This window comes from Rattus norvegicus, chromosome Y (assembly GCF_021556685.1).
Source record: "Rattus norvegicus strain SHRSP/BbbUtx chromosome Y, alternate assembly SHRSP_T2T, whole genome shotgun sequence".
Classification (NCBI taxonomy): domain Eukaryota; kingdom Metazoa; phylum Chordata; class Mammalia; order Rodentia; family Muridae; genus Rattus; species Rattus norvegicus.
Window position 1 is genome coordinate 31,872,951 of NC_141555.1, and position 11,818 is coordinate 31,884,768.

The 11,818-nt window shown below is 33.0% G+C and overlaps 1 pseudogene; it reads right to left on the bottom strand.

The window, feature by feature from the left end:
* Positions 1–3,697: 3,697 nt before the first annotated feature.
* Positions 3,698–10,381, bottom strand: LOC147998003 (vomeronasal type-2 receptor 116-like; annotated as a pseudogene).
* Positions 10,382–11,818: the final 1,437 nt, after the last annotated feature.

Here is an 11,818-nt window from a genome sequence, read left to right on the forward strand (position 1 = left end):
TTTTTTATTTTAATTCAAATACACGTGGTCATAACTCAGGGAACAAGTGATAGTGTTGATTCTAGAAGATTCCAGAAGCCACCAAACTTCATAATCAATATTGACTCTAGGGAAAAAAAAGGTTTCAAAGCTGAGAGAATCTTTGTTTTTACTTGTAAGATATTCTCTAATCTCTCATGTTAGTCATATGTTCACTGTTTAGCAGAAGATTTTTTTTTGATGAACTTACAGGCCTCGCATATCTTCTTACAGAGATTACAGGCATTTGGCAGCAACTCCACGCAGCTTCCTAGAGAACACTTATGTATTTGTGGCTGCTGCTTTTTTTCTTCTTATGTGATTTATACATGGTATTGTTTGTTCACGTTAGGAAGTACACCTGTGCAGTGTGCAGTTTCAGGCCAGAATCATTTAAGGATGTTTGGGTAGAAAAATTGAATGTTCAAGATTAGTATGAGTTCTTGAATTTGAGCCTAAATTTGAATAGTAGAACTTAACTTTGGAGAAAAAAGAAGTAAATCAGAGAACTTATTCATAGAATTTTGGTTGTCTTTTTATTTATTTTCTTTTCCCTATAATTTTAAATCATGTATATGTTGTGGAGAAAGATTCATGTGTCCATGGGTACATGAGGATTAAAGTGGAAAATGATAAATAAGAAGTGTATTAATAGAATCTTGTGAGCCCGCTAAAAAATTCCCTTCATTACCAAACTATCTCCCCAACCCAAAATAGGGAAACATTTGAAAATATTTCTATTCATATTAAAGGTACAGATGCTCACAATTACTAAATGGATCTAGCATCTCTCAGCTCAATTTTTACATTGTTTCTCATTACCATCCTTGCCTCATCCTTCCAATTGAGAAAATTACGATCAAGTACTGCCTTGCCTCCATTGATCATTGAGCTTCAATCATAAGGAAATTTAGAAAACACGTCAATCATATTATTTGTGCTTAAGACTCAGTCCTTAATTTGAATCAAATTTGTCAGCAAGTTTGAAGTCAATATCTGTTGGTGAGCTAAAACACTAACCAAAGCAATTTGGGGAATTTTAGTGTTCATTTGGCTTCCTACTTATACTGTGATGTAGAGAAAAGTTTGTGTGGAACTATACACTACCATGGAGGAATAAAAATCCCTGCTCAGCCTGCTTTTCTATACTGCCCAGGGCCAATGGACTACAGGGAGCATTACCCACATTTGTTTGTTTATCTACTGCATTGATCGTTGTTCAAATAAATACCCTTAAATTAAGTACACAGTCCCTCTTCTTAAGTGACTCTAATTTGTATCAAGGTGAAAAAATTAGCCAACATAATATTTTGCTTATGCTTTATCAAATGAACCTGTGTGGATACATGATATGAAATTCACAAAGCAGAAATAAAAAGGTAGAAAGTTAAATTAAAATCAATGAAAAATAAGAACTTGGTAAAAAAGACATCTGAGGAAGAGACGTTTGGATAGATCTTTAAAAAAAGGTAGAAATGTTTTGAGAATAATTGCATCCCGTGTGAATGTTCATCAAATGTTGAACTTGGGACAATATGATAAATGATTAATTACAGTTCCCCAAGAAGTTATTTAACACAGTTATGGATCAAACTAACAAACTTACTCACAGCCAGGGACGTGTGACAGTGGCAGAAAATGGGGATTACATTTTATATCTGTATGTACGACTTGTGTTAGTCTCCAACTAGAAACTTTACCTCTAAAGACTAGAATTGAAATAGTTAGAAATTATATTACATGCAACTAGAGGAAAGATGAAAGGAATAAAGATGAATGTATGCTCTCAAATGTTTTTCCTTCATCCAAGGCACAGGGAAAAGTGCAACAGTTGAAGGGAAAGATCTTGAAAATCAAAGATTGAGGAAGTTGGCTGTGAATACAAATATTGTGAAAGGAGCATACGTAAAACAACAAACTTTGGGAATATGTCTCAAAAAGTACAATCAAATGAAGAATAATTACGCTGTGTATGCCTGTTTGGAAGGTAGTAAGCTCAAAAAAATTTTACCTTAAATAACAATTAACAGGGTAATATATATATATATATATATATATATATATATATATATATATATATATATTGCACACAAACACACACACACATATATATATATGTGTATATATATATATATATATATATATATATGTGAGCATTTGTCATTGCAAAGGAAAAGAACAAAGATTTTTTTCATGTAGTACCAAGTAATGAGTTATCAGAATATAAATGTATGCAAATTTAGATGTTATCTACAGCTTATATTTTAAAATGTATATGTATATAAGATACATATATGCATTCAGTAATATTGATTGATATATGAGCCCATGTGCATTGTAGGTGTGCGTGGAGAATTACAAATGGTAAGTTGGAATCATGAAATATAAAGAAAAATGCAATTAAATTACAGCCTCAAAAATAAAGTATCAAATCAGAGTTAAAAATAAAGGAACAAGCAATATTTTGTGAAAAATGACGCCGTACATCACCAAATAATGTTGGCAAATAGCAATGGGTTTGTGTTTGTATTTAACTCTTTGTGTATGTAATATTAAACTGAATAGTATTTTGTTACTCCTATTTTGATACAATGTGTAATGAGATTCTTCATGTAAAGTGACTTATTTGTTCCTCGACTTCGGTAACCTAATAGTGATAAAGTTATTGTGCATTACAATATTTTCATTATTGTTTTTTCGCACTGAAAGAAACACATTTCATAGTGAAATGCTGCTTTCATTTAACGTTCAAGAGCCTTATAGATCAGACATAATCTGAACAACACAATACTTTTCATATACTGTGCTCTTCTTAGTATGTTATTGGATATTCTGAACATCTACATAGTACATTTTAACGGTATTCCAGTAAGTCAGGACTCTGTGATATCCATCAAGAATATCCAAAGCTGTAACTTTGCTCCACACTGTACTATGATTCAACATTGTTTCTATTTTTAAATCAATGCCTTTTATTGCATCAGTGATCTAAGATACTCCTATTCCCATCTAAGGCAAATTATTAATTTGCTGATGTCTTAGTTTCTGTTGCTGTAACAAAACACCATGGTCAAAAGGTTATGAGACAAGTGTTATTTTCTTCTATCTCTTGGCCACATATAATTGAACAATGCCAAGATAAGAACATGGATGCAAGGAATCAACAATAGTCCATGTTATAATGCTGATTACTGGCTTTATCTCCATCCTATCTACAGTCTTCTTCCTTATAATTCCCAGAACAACTTGCTTGGAGTAGGCATTGCCTAGAGGCAGCAGGGTCACTTTATAATAATCCTTAATTAGGAACATGCCTTAAACACATAACTACAAGTCAAAGTGATAGTAGCTATTCCTCAATTGATATTTCCTGTTCTCAATATGTTTATGTTTGTGAGAGCTCATTTGCCACCAAATCTTACTAATTGTTATCATTTTAAGCAATACTGCCCTGCAGTTTAAATACTGTCTGTAGGTATACTGCTTAAACTTTTTTTTATGATTAAGGAATACCTTTGTTAAGACAAAATAAAACAGATAAGTTGTGTATCATCTAATATTTTGAAAGTATCAAACTTTTGATAAAGCAATTTATCTTTTTATTTCTGAAGAAATTTAAATCTGGTCAAACTAAAAGAACATAACATTTGGGACAAAGATACAACCTAGCAACACTGTGCTAGAAGTCAAAATAAAGAAAACCTCCACAATTATCATAACCTTCCCCCGCCTGCTGTGGTAGACAGGGAGGAAGGTGATCCAGACACTGCAGAACACCAATATACTGAATGTTAGGAAGTTGTCTTCATTGAATCTGTCAGGAAGGTTCCTAGCCAAGAAAGCCACAGTGAAACTCCCCAGACCCAAGGAACCCAAACATCCCAAGACAAAGTAGAAGGCAATGATTGTGTTTTTTTTTTTTTTTGGTTGTTTTGTTTTGTTTTTTTTTTGTTTTTTTTTGTTTTTTTTTTGTTTTTTTGCAAATAATGATGACCTTCCCATGTACTGATAGTATATCTCTGTCAATAAAGGGAGGACATGTCACCAACTAGATACCACAGAGAGCTAGTTGGATTAGTATCCAAATGGGAAATGAGAAAGTTATTTGGCCCTCTTATCATCATTCTTCTTACCCTTTTCCCTGGAGTAGTGAGCTTGAAATTTGTAACCACAGTTATTGTTTTGGCCAACACGGCGGAAATAACCACTGTGAAAAATACTCCAAAAGTGGACTGCTGTAAGATGCAGGTGGTCTGGTTCAAATGTCCAATGAAGAGCAATAAGCAGAGAAAACAGAAAGCTAGAGAGATGAGCAGGATGTAGCTGAGAATGTGGTTATTGGCTTTCACAATGGGAGAATCCTTGTACTTCACAAAAGTGACTAGAACTCGAATTGTGATGGCTGAGAAGGACAGGGCCATGCAGCCTAGAGCCATCCCCAGTGTATCTTCATAAGCTAGAAATGACACAGTTCTTTGGAGGCACTGTGTTTGCTCTAAATTGACGTATGAATCATCTGGACATCACACACACTGTTTCATATCTGCTGCCAAACAACGATAAACCCTTATATATTATCATATTCTGTAGTTAATATTTTTGTTTGTATTATTCAGAGGATATATAAATAAATAATTTGATGTTGAGCATCTATTACATTTCTTACTGATATAGGGACCATTAACTTAATATGGATTTCTGTTCACCTATGCTTTTAGATGGAACAGATTATCATCACAGAGAATGGAACAAAAATGCTTATTAAACCAAGAAGAAAGAAAAATGTGATTAATAATATTTATAATCTCAGGTTATATTATTCTTCAAACCATAAATTTACTACAGACAGACAAAATAATGTGCAGGTATAGTTGTTAATGCCATTTCATGTAAGACACTATGTACTGTGCTTTGAGAGTTGTGCACTGTGTCTGTACCTATGCATAGGCACCAGAGCATATAATTACTTATGCAAAACCCATTCACATAAGGGAATATTGTCCTTGAAGAAGACCAAAGATAGATCTCATAGATCTGTGCATATCCCTCTTGTTGTATAATCTCTTTTTTCTCAACTACACAGTCCAAGGTTATGGATATTGATGGATATGGTGTGAAGGTTATGGGTATTGATATTCATCCTTATTTCCTTAGGTAGACAGTGATTACTGATAATCACTATCCCATGTGTTGCTGCATTCTTGAAATATCTGCCCTTGTTCAAACTTTTAGAAGAAGTCTTAATCCTTTAAGCCATGTAAGGTATTAAAATATATTTCATTAAAGAACAACTGTTATCCTGAGCATCTGGTCTTTGTCAGGCACTAAGCTGTGTTATAGAGAGAAAGATTGTGTACTAATAATGTAGTCAAGATTCTTTGTACAAACGATCAAAGAAGAATAAAGATCTGCAAAGATTATGGTTAAAATTATTGTTTTTAAAAGTATTACACTGGGTTGGGTATTTAGCTCAGTGTTAGGGCGCTTGCCTAGCAAGAGCAAGGCCCTAGGTTCCGTTTCCAGCCCCGAAAATAAGAAAAGAAAAAAAAAGTGTTACACATGTATGATACCCTAAACATTTTCTGCATAATATAAAATCAGTAGTCACTATATTATGAGAAAAATGAGATTTTTGTATGAGAAATTGCAGTTTATTTCCTAGGGTGCAAAATATATTGACATTATTCAATCATTATATTCTGAAAACTGGAGTTTTAGGTATTCATCTAGGCCATATCATATTTCTAGATTTGAAAGAGACTATATTTTTTGTCTATTTTCAAAAAAGTATTTAATACTTTTTTGAACAATTTTATCCTTCATGCAGGCATGTACCTTTATCGTTGGAACCGTCGTTATCTGGGCACTGGACACAATCAAAGCAGCAGTCTCCTCTTTCATTGTGATGGATTTTCCTGAATCCAGCAGTACATGTCACACTACACATGGAGCAGGGAACCTGAGGCAATGCACACACACACATACACACACACACACACACACACACACACATACACACACAAACGTACACACACACACACACAAAAGTGTGTGTCAGTGTAGTTAATGTATATATAATATATACAATGACACATAGATTGATAGATATGACATTATCTGTCTTGGCTATAAATATTCCCCTGATTATTTATTATCATATATTACTTTCCAGTGCACTGGAATTTACAAAATATTTACCATATCATGTAATATTATATGTAGCATGTCAGTTATAGCAATTAAATTATTTTTCTTCTTAAATTGATTAATAGAAATGAAAGGTTTATTTGGCATCAGTTTCTCTCAAGATTTATAAGTAAAAAATAAATTAGAGCAGTGAGTTGTATTGAGAGAGAAGGTAGGCTACACCAAGAAAGAGTTGTTCAAATGAATAAGAACAAAGTATGTTATGTAAGACTCTCATACAATTAATGGACTTTTTCTAAATTTAAATGAAAATCTTGAATCTCCAACCCATTCCCCTTCCTCAGCTTTTATGAGGGAGCTTCAACACCAACCTTCCCACTTTGGCATCCCTACTCTAATATTCCCCTATGCTAGGGCATCCAACTTCCACAAGATCCCTCCCACTGATTACAGAAACAGCAATCTTGTGCAGAGGAATGGAAACTGGGAATGGGGATAACATTTAAAATGTAATAAAATATATTGAACAATAAAATATATAAATTAAAAGTAGCATTTGGTCTTCATCGCATGTTTACTATTTCAGTGCCTCATGTTTTAAATTTATATAGATTGAAAAAATAACCATTGTGGCATATCTACCAATGTTCCTACTGTGGCCCATTCCAAGTCTTCAGATATATGAAGTTGTTGACTCTGTGTGAAATAAGGAAAATAACTTCCTATTTTGACTTTTAATCCAAGGCCTTGTGGAAAATTACAAATGATGTAAATGTCATATTCTACACACTGATTTTCCCTGTGATTCATGTTTACCAGTTCTCCAACGGGGTTACTGAATACACTGGTTTTCACTGAGGAAGCCACCTAAATGAGATGCATCATTAGATGATTACATATGCATATCAATGTAGGCAATGCTGAATTGAGAATGTACCATATTTTTTTAATGTCTTTCCAACAAGACAGGTGTGTGAAACTAATCACATGTAGTAAAATACATTATACCTCCTGAATCATTAAAAATTAATATACTTATTAATGTTTGATTTTAAAACATGCTCGAAAAAATAATTACCATAAAACAAGTAACATGATGTGTGTGTGTGTGTGTGTGTGTGTGTGTGTGTGTGTGCATGTTTGTCAAAATATTATTTAGGAACTGAAGCCACCTATGTAAGAAATAAGTAGAAGTCTAAAATTCTAGAAGTTGTGGAAATAAAGAATGGTAGTAGGTATTTTATATGCATACTGTATACATATATGAAATAAACAGAAACTTAATAAAATGTGTACTCATAGTCATTTGTGATTTCATAAATAATTATTAATTTAAAAGAATAACTATTAATCAAAGCACATGTACTTATTCTTGAGAAACTATTCTTGAGAAAAATTTTCTACCCTAGACAATACTTAAGGTTTTCACTCATCTCCTATTTTAAATTTGACATCATGTGGAAAAATGTTGAAACACATTTTCACAAAATACACTGATATTCATAAAAATATATTGTCTCCTATTAAAAGATCACTGTGCATGATATATATACATGTAAAAGATTCATTTGAGAGTTTTGCAGTGTTGAGATCTTTAGTCTAATAGAATAATCTCTAAAATATATGTGAGCTTCTCAGGGGCATGAGAGAGCATATTGATATATCTAATAATAATGAATACATGAAGCTTTACCTGCTGACAGTCAATGAACAATCCTTTGGCTTTTGCCAATTTCTGAGACTGTACTTGTTGTAAAATGAATTCATGTTAAGTGTGGGCCACAGCATACACAACATTATACAAATTGTAACCATCTTCACTCAGGACCATGTCAAATGTGCGCTGTGCTAAGCAATGTATTGTTGAAAGTAAAATAATCCATTTTAACATTGTTCTTTGAGATTGCACAGTTAAAATGATTACACACCAGCATAGACTGTGAAATGTCTACTGGATTCATAGACGTGTTTATTGTTTGCATAAAATTTCTGAACTCAGCAACGTCACTGTGGTGGTGTACAAAAAGGACAATCCCATGAAAGTAATCAAAGATGAAATCTTGTATATTTGTGATAACATCCCATTGCGAGGTTGTGATACAGATTCTCTGAGCACCTAAGTTTCCCCATCTCCTATAGCTGACTTCTAGAGTAGAGTTCATTTCATCATAAATGATAACAATTTTTGCTTGAGATGTCATAAGTTGTTGGTCATAAACCTTAACCCTTGCCATGTATAGTTGCATGTTTTCTGGGATCATATTCACAAAAGCTAAACAGACCGCATGCCTTTGCATTTCTTTTCTCAAGTCCGAGAGAAACTGAGTACCTTGGTCATCATCTGTAATGGCTATTCCTATCCAATTCCATTTACAATGAAGCATCAGGGATGTCATGCCATGGGACAAACACTTGTCCTTTGATGCCAACTGATGGACATAGGGAAACTTGTCATTGCCACTCAGGTTAGGGTTAAATGGTCCAAAGAAGATCTGAAAAGTCTGTAAGAGAGGATGAAATATCCCCTGAGAAATATTATTTTTAGGATGTTTGGAGTCATGTACAATTAATGTTACTCACCATTCATAACTTAGTTTAAGGATAGAATGATTACATTACAAATATTATATATTTTCCTATTATATTCTAGACTATTCTTCACAAGTCTGAGTATTCAGTTTTGCCTGTTAGATCAGTAATTTGAACAACAGATTATTTATATATATATATATATATATATATATATATATATTTGTGTGTGTTTATGTATGTGTGTGTGTGTGTGTGTTGTGTTCGTGTGTGTAACAGCATACTCAAAAATGCATGGGGTCCAAGTTTTCTTGTAGGCACATGTAAAGGTAGTTTTAAAGTTGTTAATTCATAGTGTCTCACATTCTTACCCTTGGAGCTTTGGAATTAATTGCCAGTTTTAAGAATGTTTTCCATAATGGTCCTGTAAGCTATACATACATGTTGTCTCCAATCTACAGATAAAATTAGTAAAATCCAAATCTTTGCTTGATTGTGAATATACTTAATTCACAATTCCCAATGTATCTTCACACATACCAAAAATGATTTAAAATAACAAAGACATGTTGGATAAAAGATGAGGATTCTTGTTGATCTCATCAGTAGCAAAAAAACATAACCAGAAAAAACTCCTATTTTCTTTCTGGTATTCAAAAACTAAGCATAGTGATGATTAAAGAGGTGTTAGAAACGTAAAATTTCAATTGTACTATGATAAATATATTTGTCCTCCTAGATTTTCTCTGTTATATTGATCAAAAAAGTAAAAGAAATAGTAAACATCAATATCATACTGTTAATAAGTTTAATATGTGACTGAGTATTTGCATGACTAGACCAAAAAATAATCTAATAAAAAATAGAATGAACCTAGGCAGGCTATTTCCCTATTCAGTGACAACTTCAGAATGACAGGAGGGGCTCATTTAAATAGCATTTATAAAGCACGATATATGTATATTCATAAGTGTATATGTAATAATAATAAGTGGAAGCAAGTACAACAGACCTCCCTACTCCCACCCATATATATTTCAGTATATGAATTTATGCACAACTTTTAAGACCAAAATAAGATAACCTTTTAATAGAATCCTTTGATGCGTGCTCAGACAGGAATCATCGACAGATATTGGAGGATAGGCAGTGGTGCAGTTTCATCGCACTTAAATTTTGCCAAAGGTGGGAAATGCGAATTCAGGGCAAATGAGAACTCATATTTCACCATATGTTATCCACAGAGTCAACAGATATTTTATTTTCCAGCTTTGTGAATTAGAACGCAGTTTAGTAACACTAAGCTAAACTGTGACATATTTGAAAGTATTAAAATAGTGATTGATGTTATAATTATTTTTCAGTGGTTCCCTAGGTTACAGGGAGAAAAACACAATGGAATCTGACAATTTTTTGTCAGAGCTATATATTTCTAATTCATGACATTGAAAGAGAGAATGTTAATGACTTACCTAAAATTAATGTAATTAAGAAGTTTATTATAAAATTTTTCTTCAATAGGTCCTTCGATTGTAAAATGTATAAAACCACAGTCATTTTGCAAATCTCCATCATTATCTTCACTATTCTTTATCCTCCAAAAGCAATTGGGTTCAGTCAAACTGCACAAGAATAGCGAAAACTTCAGGAACCAAAAGGCAACAGTGAACCCACACAGCATCTTCATGTCTGCTAGGATCTAGCCTGGAGCAGCTGTGAAACCTGTTTTTTATGTGTACAAACATAACACCCACATTTACATGTATGTGTTTTTTCTAAGACTTCTGCTGTCTGGAGATTCACTTAATTATATTCAAGAGTTCCTTCCCATTCATCCTATGTTCTGCTCCCTGGATATAGTGGGAAAATTCTGGCCTCAAGCTCTACTAGATCTGAGTTCTGAAAACTTTTGATCAAAACATTTCCAAAACCATGTTTTGAAGATCATGTTCTCCATCAAAACCGCCATGATTTCATTCATATCTGTGACACAAATCTTTCAAGGGAAAATATTCTTTTGGACAGCTTGAACCAGATCACGTGTAAACAGCCATATGTGTGAACCCAATTGATTTCATCAGAACTTCTATAGTAAGACTAGAATTGAGAAGTTATAAATGTTCCATATCATTAAGGGTTTGACTTGAATCATGGGACATTTTGCCTTCCATTTTCTATTGAAGGGAATCACAGTCTCACAGGGAACAATGAGTCAGGAGTAGACCATTTTCTCTCTTCATTCCCTATTGTATGAAATTCATGTTTCCAAAATCTCCTCAATCTTCCTATGGTTCCTTTTATCTGGAAAAGGTGTAATTATGTTAAATCCAATAATGCCTGGAATTATACAGATTCAATATCCATGCTGTCCGATATCTGTTCCAGTGCAGACATTTAATGAGTTTTAATGCTGATCGATTGCCTGATAATCAGTCCTTGACAGTCAATGCCATTTGTTAAAACATTTTTTTTTGGTTGAGTCTGTTCATACCTCATTATGATGAATGAGAACAATTGCATATGTTTTATTTGAAGGAATGAAACAATTTATGTGTCATTTATGACAGAGAATTTTATTGCTAATATTAATAAATACATTATATCATATTTATTTTTGTCTAGTTGGTATTTGTTTTGATATAGTCCTGTCATATTTGATATTGCAACAACATAGATTTATGTCTGATATGTTCACATATGTAACTTGTTTACATTACAATGAGTGACACGGCTGGAGAATTGATTTGCTTTATAACTTTTGAACTGCCTTATTCTTATGTCCATAAGAGCCACACTGAATTCTATTCCAATAGAAATAAAGTGGAAATTTTACTCAATTTTCAGGATAATTTTTAATTCCCTGGCTTACAATAAAATCTTATTATGGGGTTTATTAACTTTACTACTCACTATGGATTTAAATTTGTTCCATATTTTGGTAAATTATGTCTTTGACAGTATAAGTATTATTTCAGTACCTTAGCACACCTAAAAATGGGTAAATAGAATGTCCTAATGGGAATTTCCATCCTTTTCTATACTCTGTGGTAATGCCATGTTAAATGATTTGGGAACATGCATGGAGGCTGACTCTTTCACTCTGTTGTGACTGCAATTAAAATGC